Here is a 25301-nt window from a genome sequence, read left to right as displayed (position 1 = left end):
ATTGTAGCTTTTATCAGTTTTGAGATATTTTCATATAAATAACGATAAGTGCCAAAATTTCAACCTTCGGTCAACTTTGACTCTATCGAAATGGTCGAAAAACGCAATTGTAAGCTAAAACTCTAATATTTTAGTAATATTCAATCATTTAACTTAATTTTGCAACTAATTGGAAGTCTCTAGCACAATATTTCGATTTATGGTGAATTTATGAAAAAACTTTTTCCTTACGTCCGCGCGGTAACTCTTCCGAAAAAATCATACATGCGATTGTGGTAATGTTTGCACCATTTTAAATTAGCCGTTACATAAAGTTTTATATATGAAAATGTGCGCAATTTCATGCACAATACAACTAAAAACAACCCATGGTTGTAGCTTTTATCAATTTTGAAATATTTTCATATTAAAAATGATAAGTGACAAGTTTTCAACCTTCGGTCAACTTTGACTCTACCGAAAATGGTCGAAAAAACGCAATTGTAAGCTAAACCGCTTATATTCTAGTAATATTCAAGCATTTACCTTCAGTTTACAACAGATTGGAAGTCTCTAGCACAATATTTCTATTTATGGTGAATTTATGAAAAAAATAACATTTTCTTTACGTCCGCGTGGTAACTCTTCCGAAAAAATCATACGTGCGATTGTGGTAATGTTTGCACCATTTTAAATTAGCCGTTACATAAAGTTTTATATATGAAAATGTGCGCAATTTCATGTAGAATACAACAAAAAATAATGAAGGTTGTAGCTTTTTCTCATTTTTAAAATATTTGCATATAAATCACGATAAATAGAAAAAAAACCACGTTCGGTCAACTTTGACTCTACCGAAATGGTCGAAAAACGCAATTGTAAGCTTAAACTCTTACAGTCTAGTAATATTCAGTCATTTATCTTCATCTTGAAACAAATTCGAAGTCTCTAGCACAATATTTAGATTTATGGTGAATTTTAAAAAAAATCTTTCCTTCCCTCCGCGTGCGGATTCTCCGCCACAAATCTCTGAAATGCGTACATTCCATTCTCGGAATATTTGCTCCGTTTCATATTAGGCATTTCATAGAGTTTTATATATGAAAATGTGCGCAATTTCATGTAAAATAAAACGAAAAATATTTGAAGGTTGTAGCTTTTCTTATTTCCGAAATAATTGCATATAAAAAAATATATATATAAAAAATTCGACATTCGGTCAACTTTACCTAGTCAGATATGGTCGAAAACTGCATTTGTAAGCTAATATTCTTACAGTATAGTAATATTCAATCATTTGTCTTCATTTTGAAAGAAATTGGAAGTCTCTGGGACAATATTTAGATTTATGGTGAATTTTTGAAAAAAATATTTGTTTACGTCCGTGCGTTACGAATTCATGCATTATTTTGTGATAATATTTTCTCTGTGTTGCTTTTATCGTTTTACAATGTGTTATATACCAAAATGATCGCAATTTAGTGTACATTACAACGAAAAAGGAAGTAACTCGTTACCTTTAACCGTTTTGCACACAGCGCGATTTGAATACATACAATTATATATGAAATTTCGTTTTTGCGCTATCATATATCGCATTATTTATTTATGATAATGATAATTTCTTTCATTTCTGATGGTTGCATACAAAACTTCAGCCAATGACAAAAAAAGGAGCCAAAAATGAACTCTTAATCTTGAAAACTAAGCGCGCTGTGATTTTTTGAAAAAAATATTTTTTCCGCTTCCGCGCTCACTCTGAAACACTTCCGGCACACGGGAGACATTTTTTTTTTTAACGCTTTGGCGTTTAAGGGTTAAAACCTTTTCACTCAATTCCCTTTTCAGTGCTGAATAACCTCAAAAGGTCAGAATTAACTGTTATAACATCTATGAATATCCAAACTTCAGCTGCAGCTCTGCTAAGCTTGGAAACAAATAATTTTTATTGAATGGAAGGTAAATGTTATGGAAAACAAATTCTTTCAGTCAGTCCTCTAAAGTGTTCGTTATTTCAGCTGTGCTCTGTTTAAGTTACCTAATAATTATGGTTGAAATATAATGTTAACAGTTATTACTTAATAATAGTGTAAAACAGTAATACATTGTGCAGCATAACCTGTAAACCTTTGATCATTGAGTTTTTTTTATGTAAAAAATTTTAATTTGAGAGGGAGATATTTCTTGTCCAAGATTTATACTGGTTCAATTTTTTAGTCTTGTGTAATATCAGGTGCTCTTAATGTATCTCAAATCGATGTTTCTTCACATCTTTTTGGATTTGCATTCAGTAGGGTATAGTAGAACAAGTGGGGCTGAGATGGATTTGTAGATAGTTAAGTGAGTTTCAGAGTTTCATATTTGCATCGACAACCCTGTATTTACCCAAACTTAAGCATTATTATTAAAATTAAACAGTGCCACTTGCTGTCATAAACTCATGGAAATGTAACACTGGTTTTTGTAAGATATATTCAGGATGTGCATTTGCCTGCATTTGATGTCTGGTATGTCTGGTTATACAGTGGTGGATTTTGCTGATTGAGACAGTCATGAAAAGGTTGAACCATGATCTGATAAGAAACCTAATAGACTACATAGATTTGAGGACTCAAAGCTCAGGTTACAAGTGCTTTTATTTATTTATTTATTTTTTTGTATTTTTAATAAGCAGTTTCATATAAAAGGATTGTCGAAATGGCCAAAACATAAGATAAACTCGGAGTTATTTTCATGATGCTGGGAGGACAGGACATATCTCTATGGACTTCCTCAGTGACCTGTCTATTTTAATTATGTTTTGCAAACAAACTTGCTGAGTTGGCGGAAATTTATGACTGGCCTCCAACCTTAGTCACCTATTGGATGAGGAGGAGGTGACTAGTGGCAAGATGAACCTTGGAGAAGCTTTTTGATTGCTTACATTTCATCTTGGACCTCACTTGTTCAGTAAGGACTGAAACCTTTTGGAGTTTTAGGTTGCAGTGCAAAGTCATAGGAACATAGAAAGAGGGGACCTGTCTACAGATAGGAGAGGTGGTACCCCTGAGAAAGTATGTCAACCACCCATGACTTTCCAATTTGCTCAAGGTCTCTGAAGACAGGCCTTTACCGGAGTGTGCTTAGTCCAGGGAAGAAGCCAAAACCTATACCTATCTTTGCTAGATCTTGGAATGTGAAACTTGAAACAAAGCCAGATTTTTTTTATATTGAAGATTGTTGTCTTTGTAGCCATGGAAGTTGGTTTGTCCTAAACTCCTTGACCAGCAATTCGAGAAAGCATAATATTATAATGAAGGTAGTGCTGTGGAAGAAGACAAACGACCACTTGGTAAAGGATAGAAATGTACAACCCTAGTAAATGCTAGGAGGTTTAGAGGGCACCATAGGTGGCTCTCCTAACTGAATGCATACTTCCTCATCAAAAGGCCTCATAGGAGGAGGGGGTGGGTGGTTTGTGGGAGCAATGTGGTGTAAGCCAAAAAGAGAGAGGGCGCAGGTTGAAGCAGTGGCCATGGAAATAGGAGAAGGAAAGTTGCAGCAGTTTGGTCACAGGAAGAAAGCTTTCCCTTTCTGCACCTAGCTGTCGGCAAATCCTTATCAACCTTCAGTTGTGTAGAAGGCTTCTTCAGGAATGATGAATTACTGGATGATGTTTTGCTTCACAGAAGTGGCCAGAGAAGGCTGTTGTTTTGGAGAATTTGAGGAGACATCAGCCCTCTACAATTGCTGCTTATTTGTCTGCTTCTGTGCAGAGGCGATACCACTGGGTATGAGGCCACTCCTGGGATGTCTTGTGCTTCAGCTTCTGGGAACAAATTTGACATGATAAAAATTGCAGATTACTTTTGGAAGATGACATGAAGTTGCAAGCATTGCCAAATATTTCGACATGCTAAGGGTGAACAGTTTTGCAGTAGGCACTAATGCAGGGCCAGCATATTACACTTTCTAAAGCACTACCCCTAAGGAAAGCATTGGATTAGGAACACAGGTTTCACCAAATTTAGAACCTGCTATATCAATTGATGATGAATAGCTAGTGGAATTGAACAAGAGGTACCAAAAATATGTGAATACCATTCATGGGAAGTGACAGGAATAAACAAGTATTGGGAGGCAGGATACATTACAGCACTGAAATTAATGGTAAAAATATGAATCCACAAAAAAATTGTTAAACTGATTAACTGGTAACTTATAGGATAATTCTTACAAAAGATATAACCCATAAGGAGAATCTGTTGAAGATAACAACCCAGTGCTAACACAATTTAGACAAAACAAGAAGAAACATGAATATCACTGCCAGATACTAACAAGGTGCAGGTTCATTGGGTGCTGTGGTCACAAAATGTATGCAATTCCACAGTAAGAAGAATAATGAATGGTGGAAACGGAAATAGGAAGTTACAAGTTATCGATGAAGAAATAATATAGTGTGAAAAACTTAGTACATCCTTTGTAATAGAAGAGTTACATCCATGATATTCCCTGTGCCTTTTATGTATAATTTGAATATGAAAACAATGGCCCATATAGTTATTGTTTGGTAGACATGCTTCCTCTTAGGCTGAGGCACTTGGTATCCTGTTCATTTTTGTTTTATGAAAAAGTATGAATCTTTAGAGGCTTCACCAGTAATGAATTTTTTTTTTTTTTGTCTTTTTGTAGGATTCTAAAATTCTGACAAGGCCAAAGTTTCCCCATGGAAATTGTAGTGCTAAAGATCATTTATATATTAAGCATTTGTTTTTTATGGCCAGATCTACATTGTTAGATATGCTATAATTGTCTTTTGAGACATCCTTTAACAGCATTTCCTTTGAAATCCTTAGATTGTCATTGGTATAAATTGTTGTAATCAATGATTGCATTGTATTTCTTGTGTTTTAGAATGGATGATTACAGAGCACAGTACTAGGCTAGTGTTTTAGAATGGATGATTACCGAGCACAGTACTAGGCTAGTTTTACAAGTATTTTATGCTGCAAATTTTTATTTTAGATCTTGCATTTGTAGGTGTTATCAGTCTTTTGTATTGTTTTGTCAAAAAATTTTGTTGGATACAGATAGATATTTCATGTTATTCTATTATTATGAAACTGGAACTGGATGAGATGTTGAAATGTGGTTTGGTCAGTGCTTTTTAGTCAGGTGAAGTATTGTCGTCTTCTATTTGTTATTTAGGGTGCATTTTGTGACCAAGTTTTGGAGGAGTAAGCAATAGTTCCCTTAATAGAATCCTGCATTTGGAAAAAAGGAAAGCCACATCGACTCATAGGTAAATAATAAAAAGCCGGGGAAGTAATTTTAGTTCATTAATGCAAGTTTCTGACTGATAGCTATAGAGATATTGATTTTTTTTAATACACTACTATCAGTATAAGGAAGATACTGAATTGTGTTAATAGGAATTACCTTTAATTTCACAAAATATTGTTGGCAAGTGTTGGGTGAAATTGTTTTAATTTTATTGATGTACCTATTCGGCCAGCTTTAGTAGGCCAGCATAGGTTGTAGCTCCCAGTAGTGACCTGTAAGTATATTATATAATAAATAATAATGTGCAGGTGAAAATAAGGCCTGATGTGAACCGCAGGGTGTGGACCATGATATTTTTTTTTTCAGAATTGCTGTTGGCCAAAAGGCCAGTGTAAGAAGAGAATAACTTATAATTTTTTAGAGTTTTTTTGTTGTTGTTGAGCACAGGACATCATGGAGCTTTCAGTGGTGTTTGTACCAAATACTTTCAAAGTGTTTGTTAATGGAACACTTGTGGTACGAACATTTGTGTGTGTTGTAAGGCATGAAATCAGTAATATTAGTGGTCACATGTGTTCTTGATTTTGATGGTGCCTAGGCAGGTGTGCAGTATGGCTTGTTGCTAAATATGACTTGAATATTCTTAGATCAAGGCAAATGGAAGTTTAATAAAAATGAAAATAATAATAAATTTTATTTTCAGCTCAAGGCCATGTAAATGGAATTACAAAGAATAGACAATAACATACACAATCTAGATATGTAAGATGACATAAAAAAATTTATCAATTGGCAATATCCACACTTGAAGTAATATAAAAGATAGTAATAAAATAATGGTAATAACAGTAATAATGAGAATAATTAAAAAAATAGAATAAAAAAACAGATTATAACAGCGAGTAGATTGTATATATGTACTAATTAAATTCCAGCTAGGGACCTTAGGTGGTTACAGTAGTCAGGCCCAGAAGGCTAAGTATGAAAATTGAATGTAGCAAAACTATAATACTGATAATAATCACAGTAATGATGAAAATAGGAAAATACAAGTACAGTGGTGCCTTGACCTACGAGTTTAATTCGGTCCTTGGTCGAGCTCATAGCTCAATTTCCTCGCACATCAAATCAATTTTCCCCATTGAAAATACTTGAAAATGCCCTTAATCTGTTCCAACCCTGTTCTTTGCTTATCTAAATTTTTGTCACTACGCAATCTATGTAGCAGCTTCATCTCGAGCTCATACATCAATTTTTTGCATGAGTAACAAAGCAAAAAATCGACAGTTACGACTCGTACCTCGGAAAATTCGTACATTAATTCACTCGTAGGTACCACTGTAGTAACAATAATCATAGCAGTATGATAATTATGGTAGATTCTGCAGGTGACAATTTGCAGAAACAGATTAAGTCATTTAAGGAACAAATGCCTCATTATTTGAGATGAATCTTGCCTACTGTTAAAGTTAGCTCATATCTCCACGCCGATAGGCGAGTCGGCATTTAAAACAAAAGAAAAAAAAAAACGATCGCTTGGCTGACCCGGAAGACTGTCTAGTTTCACCTGTTCTCCACCAGGTGTGTTCGAATGTTTTAGCTCTAGTCAGAATTCTCCTTGCCGCCATTAGGTATAGGCGTATGTTGGTATTTGGTGAATCTTGGCTGTTTTTCTTCAATCATGGTACTGTAAATTTAATCATCCTAGGATGTCTTCCACCAGAAGCAAGTCAACCAATATTAGGTTATGTAGGAATGATTATTGTGTAACAAGAATGCCTAAATTTGAGATAGTTCAACATAATGTTTGTACCAGCTGCAGGGGTACAGAGTGTGATCTAGAGATTAGGTGTTAGGAATGCAAGGATTGGCCTAAGGATATTATGCTCAAAAGTATTAGAAATAGGAAAAGAAGGGAAGCAGATAGGCTGCGGAAGCAGTTAATTAGGTCAGGGCATAAAACTACCTTTTCTCCCATTTCTGTTGAGCCGTCGTCTGCTATTACCCTTTCTCAAACTACGGTTTTTTCTTATACTAGGCCTAATTCTGATAATGATAGTTTTAGCGTTTCCTCTGTAGCTCCGACTTCTGCTCCCCTTTCGGTTCAGGAAAAGCGTATCGAGAAACTTGAAGAGGATGTAAGTCTTATTTTAGATTCTGTTAAAAGTTTAACTGAATTTATGATAACAAACCGTTCCGAGTCCCTCCATAGTGAACATTCTTTTTCGCGTTCCTCTTGTACAGGTAAGGTGTCAGTGCCCTCGCCCGTATGTAGCCCGAGCCTAGGACTGCCCTGCGACAGTTGGAAAAGTCCGCTGCCAGGGAACCCGGTCCGTTCTTGGGGCGATGGGGTTCTGTGCCCTCCGACTCCTACCTCTCCCTTTTCACGCTCTCACGCGCAGTCACGCTTAAAGCGTTCGCCGAAAGATCGTTTCGGTAGGCGTAAGTCTTTGCACTATATTTCGACATCGCCTTCATCTAGAGCTAGCAATGAGGTTTCTAGAACCTACAAGAGTAAGAATTTAGATTTAGAGTTTATTAATAATGATATCCCCGTAGCGGGTTGTTCTGAATATTTTACATTGACTCAATCAATTGTTGAACCTATTTCATCTGCTTCTACGTCTCATTCTAAATCTTTCTCTGCTATGCCTAGGTCTTCTACTGTTGGAGAGTCTCAGGTGGACTCTGCTGTCTCTATTTCTCTTCCTATGGGTACAGATTCTGCTGTTGTTTCCAAACTAGATGCTATTCTAAATGCTTTACTCTCTAAAGATGTGTCGTCTGGGATCGTTCCCAAGCCGCTTGAGACGCATTCGGACGAAGTGGTACAGTTCAGTGTCGACAAATCTTCTCTGACTCTCTTACAATTTCCATTTTCTTTGCCGACGAGTATCCCCTCTGCTTCGATTTGGCCTACTGGTGTCGACGCTAGTAGACAACTGCAGACTACTTCTCCCGGAGGCTCTTCGCCTATCGAACCAAATTTTTGTCGCGAGGAGTCGGGTGCTGTCGTCTCGAATCCGCAACTGGCAGAAGAAGATCTTGAGTCGGAAGAGTCTCCTTCGGTCTTTCAGCGCTTACTGGAGCGTTGCGCTTCTCTTTATCCTCATTTGATGGAGGAAAGAGATTCTGTAGAGACCAGGTCGTTATTGTCTTCCAGCATTTCAACTCCCATTAAGTCTTTGAAGAAACCTAAGCTTCCGCCTTCAATTAGAGGATGTTTAGACGAAATATCTCGTCTGCTGGCGCACAAAGCTTCTGGTAAGTCTGCCAGTTCTAGTATTCCGGGGTTTTTGAAATTGCGCACGATCGGTTATTACGACACAGGCTCGTTGCCGGTGCTGAAACCGTCCTAGGTCGACGATACTGATTTCCTTGCGTGTCTCGATCCTATGAAAAGACGCGCTCTTGAGATGGGCAAGGTGCTTTGGTCTAATACAGAGGCAGAGGCTTTGTCCAAGTCTTTGTTTAGAAGTATTGAAGTTTTGTCTTTTGCGGAACTTTCGCTAAGTACTATTGCAGCTTCTCTGCGTCAGCTTAAAGACTTTCTGACGCCAGTGGGTATCAAATCTTGGGAAGAGTCTTTAGAATTTTTGTCTTGTCTGGATAAGGCTATTTCAGACGCGGCAGGCGAATGTTCTCATACTTTCACTAATTCGATCTTGAAGAGAAGAGAACAATTGTGCTCTTATCTTTCGACCAAGGTCTCTCCTTCTCAGAAGATGGCTGCAATTTTGGGTTCCCCTGTGGACCGCCTTCTGAGTCCATCTCTATTTAAGGCAATAAGGAAGGATATTTCCGTACAGGAAAATAGGGAATTTATCAGACAATCTTTTAAAGTGGGGAACAAAAGACCTGCTCCTTCTTTGCTGTCTGGTCCTCCAGCAAAAATTTGTCCTTCCTCATCTCAACAGTCTTCAGCTACTAAGCCCTTTCGTAGGTCCTTACCAGGCTCATCTCAACAGTCTTCAGCTACTAAGCCCTTTCGTAGGTCCTTACCAGGCTCCAATAAAAACAAAACTGCTAAGTTTCTTAGAAAGAAATGAATCTTTATGCCCTCAGGTTCCAGTAGGAGGTCGATTGCAGATCTTCTGGCATGTCTGGAGAGACTTAGGAGCAGAACCTTGGGTGGTGGAGGTACTGAAGGAAGGCTACAAAATTCCTATTCTGTCTCCTCCTCCTCTGTCGTCGTCTCCAATTGCTCTTCCAGCTTATCATCATCAGCGGGGAAAATTTCTTGTACTTCAGAAAGAGGTGGTATCATTACTAGAGAAGAAAGCTATAGAGCAGGTGTCAGGAAACTCGCCTGGGTTTTACAACCGTCTTTTTCTGGTGCCCAAAGCGTCTGGAGGGTGGCGTCCAGTATTGGATGTGTCGAGACTCAACACATTCATTCGTCTAACCCCATTCTCCATGGAATCACCCAGCACAGTACTAGTGGCAGTACAGAAGAATGACTGGATGATGTCGGTGGACACATGCAAGATGCTTATTTCCACATTCTGATAAATCCTCAGTCTCGCAAGTTCCTGCGCTTTGTCTTCGCAGGGAAGACATTTCAATTCAGAGCTCTTTGCTTCGGCCTGTGCACAGCACCTCAGGTATTCACGAGGATTTTGGCACTGGTAGGGGGATGGTGTCACTTGTTGGGAGTGAGAATTCTGCTCTATTTAGACTACTGGCTAATGTTGGCCAACTCTTTCAAGGGAATTCTGAGGGCCAAGGATCTGTTACTTTGCCTGGCGCAATCACTATAGTCGATTCATTTAAGGTAGATTCTTGAGCCCACGAGACGTTTGTTTGGCGGCCTCTGATTGGCTGGTAGCGGGAGGCAGACTGCTCGCTCAGTGGGTCATATTTTCGTTTGTAGCCTAGAAAACTAGCAATATGTTTACATTTCTTCATTTATCTCACGTTTTACAAAAGATAGGAAAGTTTTGGTCATACCAAAGGATTCGGTATTAAATGTACAATTATAATAATCTTTTCCTGAAATCAATATGTTAAAATACGAAGGAATTACAACGAGTAGAAGTGAAGGGAGAAACATTTCATTCTTTATACCTGTTTTTATTCATCATCGGATTTTGCATAATTCATGAGATCAAGATAAAATAAAATCTTGTGTTTTAAAACAATAAAATCACCCTGAATACGCTGGTGCTTTCAGATTTTAGATGCGTGTAATATGTAAAGAGAAAATGAAGAATATGTCTTATTATGTTGCATCCGTACTTGACTCGGTTTGACCATAGTGCCGAGAGACGCATGATATCGTGGGGCTGGTCCTCTCAGCTAGAGCCGTTGGCGTGTTGGCAGTTGCCAATTGGCGATATGAGAAGTTTGCAGTTTCGAGACTATGTATTTCCCGAATTATTATGTCATTACATTTTCTATAAATAAATGCATAAAATTTCCATTATGACTTTCAAACATTTTTACTCAAATATTATATATGTCCGTATTTCTGGACATATCTGATAAAAGAAAAGTAAATAATCAGATGGATGCATCTGGGTGCATGCTTTATGAGGCTCACTGATAAATAACAGAACTTGTTTCTCTGGCCAATAACATCAAAAGCTTATGGTTTTCATATGTTCACTCAATAAACAAACGTACAAATGTTTATTTCTTACCATAAAGTTTGTTGATGATGTAACGAATATAATATACTGTCTTTTTCAGAACTGCTTGAGTTACTCTTGCACCAGAATGTTTATCTCCTTTATATACATGTTACACTTGACAACATGTCTGCAACAATGTTTAGGAAAAATTTGCTTAGTTTTCTCCTGAGGTAGTTGATTATTCTTGAATCACTTAATTCATACCAGAGTTAGAATAGCTTCCGTAACCGTTCCCACAGCCCTGCATAATTTCATATATATAGTACATGTAGGATAATGAGACTAATCAGAAGACTGTTATATCATCATCTTTTTAAACAAAAAGAATGGAAATTCATGTAGATATATTATGTCATAAACACAAAAGAAAGTCGTACACAGTAGGCTTACATTGGTATGTCATTAGGCTATCGATATGAACAAAAAGAAATTAAAATCTTACAAATTTTCTTACATCAACATTATTTAAAAAATAAATAAAGGAAAATCATACATATATACATAGTCATGTCATTACCTATTGAAACAAAAAGAATGGGAAATTATAGAGATACATTGATATCCCCTTTTCTATTAAAACTAAGTAAAAAGAATTTATAAACTGATATGTACATTGTTATGCCATTAAATATTAAAAAAAAGGAAACTCATATAGATATACTGTAGTTATGAAATTGCCTATCTAAAAAATGGAAAACTATAGAAACACTGTTAGGTCTTCAACTTTTTAAAAACAAATAATGGAAAATCATTGATATATATCATCGCTGCCAGTGTCATCCTCCCTAATATCAATATCATCACTGTCAGTTTCGTCATCTCCAATGTCAATAACAAAACTTTCAAACATATGCTCTTTAGCAATATCTTTCCTCCTATAATCATCTTCTAATTTCTTAACGTGGTGACAACATTTCTTCCAGTCTTCTGTTGTAACTTTGTCTATCGCCAGTCTCGTAAGCTGCTCAACAGTTTTCAAAGATTGATTTGCATTAGAGTTATTTTTCTGATATCCCCCTTTATTTGAGCCCATATAAGTTCTATGGGGTTAAACTGACAATAATATGGTGGCAGTCTGAGCACATCATGACCATTTGCACGGGCTATCTCATCTATCACATACCTCTGTTTTTCTTTGTGACACTTGGCAATCTGCAGCAATTTTGGCTTTGTTGCTGATGGGTCGTGGGTGACGTTATTAGAAGAAAGCCACTCTATGACTTCACTTTTTCTGTTTCTGGTTGTTGGCACTTTATTTTCTATTTTGCTATGGTAGGGAGCATTGTCCATTATGATTAGAGATCTATCTTCTATATTAGGCAATAGTTGTTCCTTAAACCACTTTAAAAACCTTTCATGGTCCATGGAATCATGGTAGTCCCCTTTGGCACCATTTTTTTACCTAAACAACAATAGCGCATCTTTGACAAAGCCCTTCTCACTCCCCGCGTGCACCACAATAAATCTTGACCCCTTTCCAGTCTTAAGTTTGGGTCCTATTTCGCCTTCACCCGTTGCCCAGCACTGACATACACATTCATTTTGGTTTATCCAAGTTTCATCCAGGAATACTTTAGGTTTACGTTCAGTTGGACTACAATTCCTATTCTTTTCAATTAACCGTAGGTATTCATAGCGTTGTTCTTCCACCATTAAAGTTTACCGGGTCTTCCTTCACTTTTTTCAGTAGGGCATCTAACGTTGGGAGCTCTCCTCTCTCGTAAAAAGACAAAATCTCCTTCCGAATACACTCATTTTCAAAACTATCCACCTTGTCCTTCACTCGGATCCTCTTCCTTGGATATACAGGTGAAGCGAAGGGGACGTTGACACACTCAGGTGACTGTCGCTTGATTTTTTTCACTGTGTTGGTTGGCACTCCTGTAGCTTTGGTGGTCTTCTCAAATACTTCATTTCTTGAGTCTGCTCCCCACTGTGAGCTTAAGTAACGATGAACATTCATTATAATGTTGCGAGCTTGACTTGCAAATCTGAAAACGGTGCGACGAATGGTGCTGTCATCTCGAGACATCTGCTTGAAAAGAAAAAGAAACCTTGCTTAGTTCGTTGCTGTTTATTGCTCCACTGAGATTATTATTTCATATCACTCAAGTAAGTCTCTGATATCTCTCTCGTTTGAAAATATATTCATATAAGGAAATTAGAAACAATATGTTGAAACCAACCTCATTAAAACTAAGGATGAGCTGAAGAGTGCGAAGTAGGTCCGTAGATTTCAAATTCTTTCCTGGACTGAATTTCCCGCCCGCGGCCAGCCTACACCTCCAACGATACCAGATGCATCCATCTGATGATTTACTTTTTTTTTTTTATCAGATATGTCCAGAAAAATACTGACATATATGAATATTTGAGTAAAAATGTTCGAAAGTCATAATGGGAATTCTATGCGTTTATTTATAGAAAATGTAATGACATAATAATTCATATCGCCAATTGGCAACTGCCAACACGCCAACGGCTCTAGCTGAGAGGACCAGCCCCACGATATCTTGTATCTCTCGGCACTATGGTCAAACCGAGTCAAGCACGAATGCAACATAATAAGACATATTCTTCATTTTTTCTTTACATATTACACGCATCTAAAATCTGAACGCACCAGCGTATTCAGGGTGATTTTATTGTTTAATAACTCAAGATTTTATTTTATCTTGATCTCATGAATTATGCAAAATCCGATGATGAATAAAAACATGTATAAAGAATGAAATGTTTCTCCCTTCACTTCTACTCGTTGTAATTCCTTTGTATTTTAACTTATTGATTTCAGGAAAAGATTATTTAATTGTACATTTAATACCGAATCCTTAGGTATGACCAAAACTTTCCTATCTTTTGTAAAACGTGAGATAAATGAAGAAATATAAACATATTGCTAGTTTTCTAAGCTACAAACGAAAATATGACCCACTGAGCGAGCAGTCTGCCTCCCGCTACCAGCCAATCAGAGGCCGCCAAACAAACGTCTCGTAGGCACAAGAATCTACCTTAAATGAATGGACTATAGGCACATTGATAAATTTTCAGAAGTTTGCTCTGATTCCAACTCAGACAATTCTCTATCTAGAGATGAGGATAGACACTCGCAGTTTTTAGGTTTTTCCATCGGAGAAACACAAAAGACAATTTTTTATTGCTTCTAGGAAAATTTTAACCCTTAAGGAAGCTTCCAGCAAGGCAATGGCTATCTCTGTTGGGACACATGGCGTCTCTGGAAAGATTTGTCAGTCTAGCAAGGCTCAGGAGGCGACCAATTCAACTCTACTGGAGAGAATCTTGGGACAGGAAGTCTCTGCCAGACTCCCATTTAATTTCAGTCCCAGTAAGTCTTTGGGAGATGTTAGCATGGTGGAAGGATCGTCAAAGACTGGGAACAGGGTCATCCCTAAGAGTAGTGAGCCCAGACCTAACCTTGTTTTCAGACGCCTCAATGACAGGCTGGGGAGCTTGCCTGGGAGGCCATCAGATGTCCGGGGTATGGTCACTGCAAGAGAGGGAGTTGCACATAAACAATCTAGAACTGTTGGCAGTATGGAAGTCGCTCCTTCAGGGCGAACAGATAGTCAGAGGAAAGGTAATAGCAGTATTTTCAGACAATACTACCTCTTTGGCGTACATTAGAAACCAGGGTGGAACAAGATCAAAGTCAATGTTTCTGATAGTGAAGTTGTATCTTTGGGTGGAAGCCAGGAACATAGTATTGGTTCCTCAGTTCATACCAGGAAAGAACAATGTCTTGACAGATCAATTTGAGCAGGAAGGGACAAGTCCTACCCACGGAATGGTCTTTACATCCGCAAGTCTGCCAGTCGCTGTGGAGTCTATGGGGAGCTCCAAATGTGGACTTATTTGCAACAGCAATGAACAAGAAACTCCCAGTGTATTGCTCTCCATGCCAGGACCCTCAGGCTTGGGCAGTAGACGCATTTCTTCAAGATTGGTCCAACCTAGACGCATATGCTTTTCCTCCATTTACAATAATAAGAAAAGTACTGAACAAGTTTAAAGAATCGAATCACTGCAGAATGACACTAGTAGCTCAGTGGTGGCCTCAGAGAGAATGGTTTCCGGACCTTCTAGCTCTTTCAGTGGATCTCCCTCGTGTCCTTCCTTTAAGGAAGGATCTATTCAGACAACCAAGTCCAAGCCGTTCCACCAAAGCCTCCGCATGCTACACTTAACCGCTTGGAGACTCTCGACCGTCTCCTTCGAGCGAGATGGGTTTTTCTAAAAAAGTATCTCGGAAGTCTATCCTTAAATCAAAGCGAGCAACAACCTTGGTCTTGTATCAGAGACAATGGGTTGTGTGCTGCTCCTGGTGTCGTTCTAGAGGGATTTACAGCAACCGTACCTCTGTAAACAACATAATGAAGTTCTTTCGATATCTTAGGTATAGTAAGAAGCTTTCTGTAGCTGCTATTCGAGGATATAGATCCATGCTGTCATCAGTGCTACGGCATGTTCAGTTAGATATTTCTAATGATCCAGATCTTAAGGAGGCGTTGAGATCGTTTGAAATTGAAGCCCCTAAAGTCAGTATCAATCTCTTTCATGGAACTTGGATGTAGTGCTAAAGTTCTGCAGATCCATTCGAACCTTTGGAATCTGCTTCTTTGAAGTTTCTAACCATGAAGACGCTCTTTTTGGTAGCGCTAGCGACAGCCAAAAGGAGGTTAAGCGAGTTACAAGCATTCGCCAATAAGGTAGGCTTTTGTAGAGGAGATGCTATTTTGTTATCCTTTTTATGCCCTTGTTCAGGGCTCTAAGAATGATGTCAAGGCTAAACTTCTACCTAGAACGGTAAGAATTCAAATTTGACCTCATTGGTTGGGAAAGAAGAAGAAGCCCTCCTCTCTCCGGTTAGAGCTACTAAGATTTATTTAGATAGATTAAAACTTGTGAGGGGCAGAGTTAATAATTTATTTTGTAGTGTTAGAAAACCTAACACTCCTTTATCTAAGAATGCAATGTCTTTTTTTTGTTAAGCATTTAATAAGACTAGCACATGAGAAACTAAACCCAGATATCTTACCTTTATTAAAGGTAAATATACATAGTGTAAGAGCAGTTGCTGCTACTTTTAGTTTTTTAAAGAATTTGTCTCTTGAGGATGTAATTAATGCAGCTCAGTGGAATTGTAATTCGGGTTTTGCTGCTCATTATCTTAAAGATGTAGAAATTGCGTTTGAAAACTGTAAAGCCCTTAACCCTCTAGTAATAGCGGGTAAAGTCTTTTCCTGAACCGAAAGAAAGAACAATCGTTTAGGCTCTTTTATTTTAATCCCAGGTGTTGGTTTTTTGGGGAGCATGAAGGTACATTTGTTGTACAGGAGCGTACCTTTGTATCATAGGTATTTACTTTCTATTTGACTGTCAATTTTGGGGGCTTTCGGACCCAGGCACAGGGGTCCCATCACGCCACTTCTATTCATTCTGACTGAAAATGGAGTGGTTTTCTCCGCAAGGCTGCTCTTGACTGCACACACATGAGAGCCTTGCACCCTGAAAGGAATCCACCTCCTGGTGGCAGTATTATCCAGGAAGGATTCCTGATCATGTAACAATGATTTGAGTTTCATACAAGAAACTCTTAGCTCGCTTGGCTGAGCGGAATTTGTCTAGCTGCACTACCCACCATCCTTTATCTCAATGTGGGAATCAGCTAACTTTAACAGTAGGTAAGATTCATTTCAAATAATATAAATTTTCATGATAAAATTTATTATTTGGATACTTACCTACTGTTAAAGTGGACCCCACCCAGCCTCCCCACATTTAGTGGGCCGTCAAGGAGAATTCTGACTAGAGCTAAAACATTCGAACACACCTGGTGGAGAACAGGTGAAACTAGACAGTCTTCCGGGTCAGCCAAGCGATCGTTTTTTCTTTTGTTTTAAATGCAGACTCGCCTATTGGTGTGGAGATATGAGCTAACTTTAACAGTAGGTAAGTATCCAAATAAATTTTATCATGAAAATTTATATTTTCCCATCTTCCCCACAATTTAGAACTTCTTGCCTCACTGCTTAGGATGCTTTGTATGAGTGAATTGCTGCTGTTTCACAGTCAGGTGGTCAGACTGGACATTGGTCGCCATACAACGATATTTAAATTGTCCAGGTGGTATTTACTGCTGTTTCGCAATTGGGTGATCAGACTGGACATTGTTCACCATACAACAATATTTAAAATGTCCAGGTGGTTTTCTGTGAACATCTGTGTGGCGGAATGGTAGCGAGAATTGTTTGTGAGGTGTCTCAAAATGTCATTGTGAACAATGGTCTCTCGGTTGTAGTTTGTCCACAGGGAGCACCCATAGATACTGTAGCAATACAAGCGGAAGAGCCGCAGTTTCATGTTACCAGTTGCACATAGTTGATGACGCCTCTGTTCTATGTCTGCCATATCTTTTAGGTCGTCCGTGATGATGTGACCCAAATATGGAAATTTGTGCACGAATTCCAGCTGATGATTTCCGAGGAAAATTTCTGGTTCTGCAATATGCTTAAGCAATCTCAGGAGCAGCGACATGCACTGGGTCTTGGTTTCGTTGTATAGGATATAAAATTCCTCTACATATTGGCGACAAGTGTCGATGAGTCATTGGAGACCTTGCACTGAGGGGGAAATTGAACCATATCGTCGGCGTAACAGAGGTGGTTCATAGTTGTTTCATTGACAGTGCATCTGATTGGGAGTGAGTTCAGTTTGACATTCAGGGAGCTGAAGGTGTACGACAATACGTTACCCCATTTGACACAGAATTGCTTTTGCCTTGTGGAGAACGAGAGTAATATAAAACAAATGGCAAAGGTAAAGTATAAATAGTAAATATAGAGGTGTGTCTCTCTTATGCAGCTTCAGGTAGTTTTACTATGTCAAAATGCCCTTCTCACATTTCTACCAAAATATGAAACAGGGAGAGGCTGATGATAGGTAATAGTTCAGCAATCTTTCAGTGTGCAGATGTAGGTGTCAGTTGAGTGGTGTGCTTTAAATCCGAACTGGTTATCAGTGTGTAGAAAGGGGAGAAGTCTCACTAGAAGAACCAAGTCAAGGATATTTGACGCGATCGTGTGATTGCAATCAGGCAGTATATACCAGGGTCAGCTGCATCCTTTAGCTTGTTTTTGATTTATGGTATCAAGTGAACTTAGAGTAGGGAGTCTGGAAGAAACTGTGTGAACAGCTAGCAAAAATCTAAATTATCGGATGGCAGATTTTGAAAGCTGCGGGAAGGCCATATCACAGCTGGGCGATTTAATATTAGGTAGGCTGTTTATGGCATCGCTGATGTTACCTGGCACTAATACGATCTGCGAAATAAAATTGAATGTTATCAGTAAGGAGATTATCTACACCCCTTCTTGATCGTTAATGCAAATCAGGATATTGCTGAAGTGATTGCCCCATATAAAAAAGTATTTCTTCTGTGTGGAATTATAATGGAGAAATAGATGTTGCTATGCTTAGCAATGTTCACATTATTGAAATCATCTTTGAATTGAATGCCAAGTTTATATTTACTTAAAAATTATACAGTATATTTGATACTTGAGGTTCATCCACACTATAGGGTAGGGAGTAAATAAATAGAACTGGCTCCAAGTAAGACTGTCTCCGTATGTGTTTGTTACTGCATTGGACTATGTTATTTAGTGCTTGAGGCATAATTGTGTTTCAGTATGGAAGGCCTTCTCTTAATAGGCAATTCAATGATTACATGTAAGATAATTTTCCGATATTTTAATTTTATGCCTAGTTTATTTTTTTGTATTGCTCGTACTTTATAATTACGATTACAACCACCTCGTACTAGATTGAAGTGAGAACGTATTGAATATTGTTAGTTAAAGGTTTATGAATGATCAAGATTCATCAAATATTGCCCTTGTACGCATGTTCTTCATTGTGTTAGAAACCAAATTTACCCATGGAGGTTTTGAAGTAAACGTAGTAAAAAAGAATTTTTTTTCCACTTGGTGTTTATTGTCAAAGTAAGCTATGTCATATGATGATAATGAGTTTTCTTATTGTAAAAAATCCATATGGCTGATTTTAACTGTTATCACTCTCTCTACTGAAGCTTAACTTACTGCATAGATATATGTTAAAATTAATATGAAAACTACATATAGATTTTTTTTTACATGACTAGAAAGTCCAATTTTAGTTTTACATTGTTGGAAGTGTATTCATGGTCACAACATATTTAAGTGTTGTTGGCCATTATTTTTATCATCACCGATCAGGTTGTTTTAATATACGTATACGTATATGGAAATTGTTTTTCTTACCAAATAAATAGATATTTTGTGTTGTATGTTGATCCCTGTGTGGAATTCATTTGATTATCTTTCCTTATGTTTATTTTTTCTCGTTTATTTTCTTATAGATGATGATGCTTTGAGAATTGTTGAGTAATAATGCTGACAATATTTCCTTTACTGAATGGGACAGAAATTAGTAGTCATTTTTCCATTGATGGTAAGTGAAGCTGTTGAATTTAAAACAAGCTCTGATGAGGGCTTCTTCGTTTCTGTCAATTTCTGGACCTGAATGTTTTATGTTCAGAGAATCCTGACATTCTCCACTTGAGTTTTATGGCCATAGGAGAAATTGTTTTTGGGTTTGTGTTTTAGTGAAGATCAAGGAATGTGTCCATAGTCTTTGAATTACAGATACAGTAATACCTTGGGTTACGAATTTAATCCGTTCCAGAACCTGCTTCGTAACCTAAAAAATTCGTAACCCAAATGGATTTTCCCATAATGTTATAAAAAGCAAATAATGCGTTCCATCCGACCATGAATAACCATTTCAATTCATATTTTTCCATTTATTTTTGTTCACTAAGGTTGAAAATTCGTGTAGGAATTACATAAAATTATAAAATTGAAGAATGAAATTAAATATAAACACTAGATTTAATATGCATACACAGTAAAACCTGAACTTTACCTTTGGCGAGTGTGGCTGCTGGCTTGACGGAGACGGGGGAGGAGGGGAAGGGTGAGGAGGAGAGGGTTAGGGCTTGGGGGGGAAATCTCCCCCTCCCGTGTTGGGGGGAACTTATTTTTTCTGGAAGACTTTCTGGTTCTTTCTCTAGAGAGCACCGTTCACTACGATCACTAATTTTACGCTTACGCAACACTATGTTGTCTTTCACAATTTTGAAAAAATATTTTTCTATGAGCAAATTTTCTAATTTTCATCGTCGAGAATATAAGGCCGTTGTTTCGTCAATACTGTGACACCTTTTGATGCTTTACTGGCTTTAATTTCTTCATTTTTCTTCAAAATAGTGCAGATCGTGGTTTCGGACCGCTTGAAGAATGCTGCAATGTCTTTCACGCACTCGCCTTTATCATGCATTTGGATAATTTCCTTCTTCATTTCGACTGTAATCATCTCCTTCTTTCTTATGCTTTCCTTCTTGCTGCTTGCCTTCGTCATCTTGGGAGCCATTGTCTTTAGTATTTGGGTAATAGTAATGTATAAGCACTATCACGGAAACACAACACGTGCGCAAATCACTAAGCAAATTTGAGAGCGTATCACGGACAGATGCGTTCAATCTTACCGCCAGCGAGATATTGAAAGAGTTATGGTTTAAAAAGGGTCAAGGGATGCGTAGGAGGAAGTCACGTGACCCTCGTTAAGTTTTGGCCGAAAAAATGCATTCGCAGATCCCACGCTCATCCGATGTAAACAAAGCAGGCGTTAAGTTTTGGCCGAAAAAAATGCGTTCGCAGATCCCACGCTCATCCGATGTAAACAAATCAGGCGGCCTCCCATGATGGAAATTCGCGCATTCGTATTCCAAGCGAAATTCGTATTCCAGAATGAGGGCGTCACTTCGTAAGTTAAAAAATTCGTATACTAATCGGTTCGTAACCCAAAGTATTACTGTACTACTCTACTTACGAACTTTCAGAGATACGAATGGTGATCGTACCGAACTGTCAGAGATACGAACAATGGTGATCATCAGTTAAAACTACTCGACTTCATTATTATCGTAATTTGCATAATGTATTTAGGTTTTAAAATCATTTGTATTAATGAAATACTCAATGAAATAATACAATGCAGTACTAGTATTAAGTTTTAGTATGAAAAAACATGAAATAGTACAGTACGTATTAACTTGAGTATATATCTAGTTGGACTTCCAAACAAATCAAGATACAAACAGTTGTTCAGAAAGTATTCTGGTTCACAAGTAGATGAGCGTCTGTATTATTATTATTATTTTTTTTGTCAATGTTAGGCTGTTTACCCCTACAAGATGGCACAATCATACTTAAATTTTTAATTGTGGATGAACTCCTCCTTCCCCCCCTCCCCCCATAGAGAAAATTCCCTTGATACAGGTGGTCCTCGGTTATTGGCTGCTTCGCTCTATGGCGCTTGTTTTATGGTGGTTTTTAAAAATATTCATTAAAAAAATAAGGTTTCGTATGGCGCCACATTTGGCTATCGGAGCCATAAGCCACCATTCGCTATGGTGCGGTTATCGCAGCCACCATAAAGTGAAATTTGCCATTAAGCGAAGCATGAAAGTCTAAGGGAGTAAAACATACTTATGGCACTCTTAGGGTGCTGAGACACTTACGGCACTGATAACCGCTTATCTGCGCCATAAGTATGTTTTATCCTTTTAGACTCATGTTTTGGTTAATGGCAATTTTTGCTTTATGGCACCCGGCCAAAAATGGAACCCCTACTGGTAATCGGGGACCACCTGTATTATTTACCATTCTTGTGTGCCAGATTTCAGTGTCTGTTTCTTCCAATATGTCTTTCATCTCCTCGATCCAACCCTTCCTGGGCTTTCCTCGTTCCTTTCCATATGACCAAAACATATCAGTGGACTGATCCATCCTTCACCTTCCCAAGCCTTTATAGCATTGTATAAGTGTACTATCCTTATTTTTCATTTTCACACACAACACACACACACACACACACGAGAGTTCATCTCAACACTATTTTTTCCTTTCGTACACAGTTAACTTCCACTTAACTAACATAAAGGAGGACTAGTTCAACATTCTCCTCGTACAGCATTATGAAAATTCAAGTGTTCTTGGTCGTACACATACCATGCCACCTTTGGTGGGCTCAGCTCTGTGAAAGTCAGCATCCATCGTACTATTCTCAAATTAAATAGTCATAGTTCAATCAGCCCAGACTACGTGTGAGTGTGGGTATCCTCTTAATCTTACTGTTGCTCATGTGTACTGTCAACTTTCTTGTCGAGCAAACACTTTCAGAATGTTTTACTAGATTTGCAGTTTCTCATCACTATACATGGTATCCACCGTGATCTTGTGTATACATAAACCATCCTAAACTTTGCTCCTGTATCTCCTGTATCTCCTATTCCATCTCTGACTCCGGCCCACTTTTACATCAAACTAGTCACTCCCTTCTTTGCCTCCATCTTAACAGCTTCAGTGTTTCAGCAACTTATCTTCTTTACCTCAAATTGTCAACACCCTTCACGTGCCTTATCAGTTCTTGAGATGAATTTGTTTTGTATTACATGTATAACTAGAATTTTAATTTTGAAAATAGGTATCAGACTTCATTTTTACCAGCTACCCTCACCTCAGGTCAAAGGTTAACGTGCCTAGTTGGCATTTTTTTTTTTAAATTTATAAATCAGCAGACAGCTGCAGTGTGAGGAGTACTCCTAGGAAAATTACAAATAACTTTGAATTTGGTACTTTCATGCTAAAATATTTCTTGGTGTGCAATTCAGAATGTGTGTACATTTTCTGTCTTGTATTTTGTATATTTTCAAGTTGTCATTGATGACTGGATTTTATATTTTATAAAGGTTTATGAAACTGTAGAGTGGAATTTCTGGTGTGTCACCGGTCAGGAATACGTATGTGTTTGTACGGGTCCTACCATTTTATGTGAGAAAGGATTGAAGTGAAGGAAATCGTGATTGATAAGTGATATTCCACACTGCATCCGGTGTCGTAAGCTTAAAATTTTCTCTCCTTAGGTCATCCTTTTTGGGTGATATAAAGTATATTTTAGTTTTGACAGTCGTCTCATCTATCCATTTCAGACCCCGAATGGAAACGTGGAAGCCAAAGTCATGTGCTTTTATAGACGCCGAGACATATCCTCCTCCCTTATTATGTTGGCAGACAAACATCAGAGTAAGTACCATTTCATCTTATGTTTTAAATTTTTGGTGGGCTTCGCTTCTTCTCTGTCTTCTGTTTCGTTTTATACTTAAAGGGAAGTGGGTTGTTAGGGCCCCCTGTTGATTCGGTTACTTGATTGGTCTGACTTTCGAATAGTACGTCAACGCACTTAGGTAAGTCAGGTAGATTGAATAACTCTCTCTCTCTCTCTCTCTCTCTCTCTCTCTCTCTCTCTCTCTCTCTCTCTCTCTCTCTCTAGAATACCCTATCATTCAGTATTTTACCCTCATAACATTTCACCTTGTAAGTAGAATAGTTGATGTGTTTGTGTTGTAATGTTGCTGTTTGTTGCATTGCTATCAGTGATTTGTAGTCACCACGTTTGAGGTAACCTCGTAACTGCGATTTCCATACGGCAGCTGCTGACTGTGAAACATGAACTCTCACGCAGAACGGAATAGGTGGACCGTATGACTGGCGAAAACTTCCTCCTCTTCTTGATATAGTATGATTTACCGTGAAATGTGTAAATATGTTTTATCTTTCTGGGCACTCTGGAACGTTATTGGTGCTGTCGATCCTTCTTTTGCAAGTTACAACGACTCTTCAATTTGTATTTTCGGTCTGGCGGACAAGACTTGTGTTTTTACTTGAATGATTATGCAGGGAAGTTTTTTTTTTTTTTTTTTTTTTTTTTTTTTTTTTTTTTTTTTCTTTTTTTTTTTTTTTTTTTTTTTTTTTTTTTTTTGTGGGGGGAAAACTTCTCTATTTCCCCTCGAACCATGCGAGCAAACGGAGGCATTAAAACGGCGGTCAGTTACCATAAAATAAATGAATGGTATTGTCGTTATCTCATTTTGAATAACTCATTAAAAGGAAATCATTTGCATCGAAGGCAGCACTCACATTTTCATCGAATTCGTAGCCAGGAAATTACGCGATGGCCACATCCAGTGGTACGCTCTCTCTCTCTCTCTCTCTCTCTCTCTCTCTCTCTCTCTCTCTCTCTCTCTCTCTCTCTCTCTCTCTCTCTGGAGGGTGAATTTATGCTCGCACGCTGGGTATGCGCATGCCATGCACATCAAATGCACAGGCTGTAACTATACTTGGCTCCAGTGGCAATGGACGAGGTTGAAAAAAAAAATAGTCGTCGTTAATTTTAATGCCGCATTGTACGTTGAATGTATTGTTTTTAATGTAGGTGGGGCCAGATTTGGCACTCTGAAATTAGCGCGATCGCCATGATTTGCGTTCTGCAAAGTAGTACATTTCTATAATAGGTAAATGCCGAGCTTGAACGAGAGAGAGAGAGAGCAGAGAGAAGAGGAGAGAGGGGGGGGGAGGAAAATTGCACTCGCAGATAAATTGTGTCGGCATTGTGGATGAATGCTGGGATTGATCCAATCCTCCCACTCCCTTTCTCCCTCACTAGTCCCCCTCCCCCACCATCATCCCCACCCCCTATCCCTCCTCCACCTGGTAAAAAAGGTAAAATAATATAGTAAAAAGTTTTGAGCGTTGGCTGTTGGACGTGGATAACAAAATGGAGGGGAAGGTTGCAGTTATGATGATATTTTTCAGTTATCGACGTCAGATTTGGCACCACTTTTTTTTTTTTTTTTTTTTTTTTTTTTTTTTTTTTTTTTTTTTTTTTTTTTTTTTTTTTTTTTGCATACTGACACATTTTTTTTGTAAAGGGTCTATGATAGTCATCTTAATAACGAACCGTGAGAGATGCTGGAAATATCTGCCTCGCATGTCGCGTGCGTTGTTCTTGCATATGTCTTCAGTGTTTCGTCAGTGGTGTTCACAGTTCATCTGGTTACGAATAAGTCTGTCTGTCTGTCTGTTACGCGTACCTGGCGTTAGTTTCCACCTTTCTGATTTATTTTTTTTCTTTTTTCTTTTTTAACTATTGTACTTGCCGGAACCCAGCCGATGTAAATTCGCACAACTAAGCAAAGCTTAAAATTCAATGGAAACATCGTTCGAAGGGATTTCCTCTCTCTCTCTCTCTCTCTCTCTCTCTCTCTCTCTCTCTCTCTCTCTCTCTCTCTCTCTCTCTCTACTCTCTCTCTCTCGCTAAATACTTTTTACGAAAAAAGCATGACAAAGATCTTGACATTTGTTTCACGTCGCTTTGCGTATCCGTTTTTATATAAAGTACCGAGCGAATTCTGTTCAGTTTCTGAAATTAAAGCAACGATTTAGTATCGTTATGGTCTGCATT

The 25301-nt window shown here is 38.1% G+C and overlaps 1 long non-coding RNA gene across 1 annotated transcript in view; it reads left to right on the top strand.

The window, feature by feature from the left end:
* The window catches only part of LOC135215450 (uncharacterized), a 56513-nt gene extending 33377 nt beyond the window's left edge, over positions 1–23136 (top strand). The window contains exon 3 of the long non-coding RNA XR_010314684.1: positions 22990–23136. This is a non-coding gene — a long non-coding RNA (uncharacterized LOC135215450). The remainder of the gene's footprint in view (positions 1–22989) is intronic.
* The last annotated feature ends 2165 nt before the right edge of the window (positions 23137–25301 follow it).

This window comes from Macrobrachium nipponense, chromosome 5, assembly GCF_015104395.2.
Source record: "Macrobrachium nipponense isolate FS-2020 chromosome 5, ASM1510439v2, whole genome shotgun sequence".
NCBI lineage: Eukaryota > Metazoa > Arthropoda > Malacostraca > Decapoda > Palaemonidae > Macrobrachium > Macrobrachium nipponense.
Note: the sequence above shows the minus strand (reverse complement) of the source record. Positions and strands in the feature narration are given on the sequence as shown.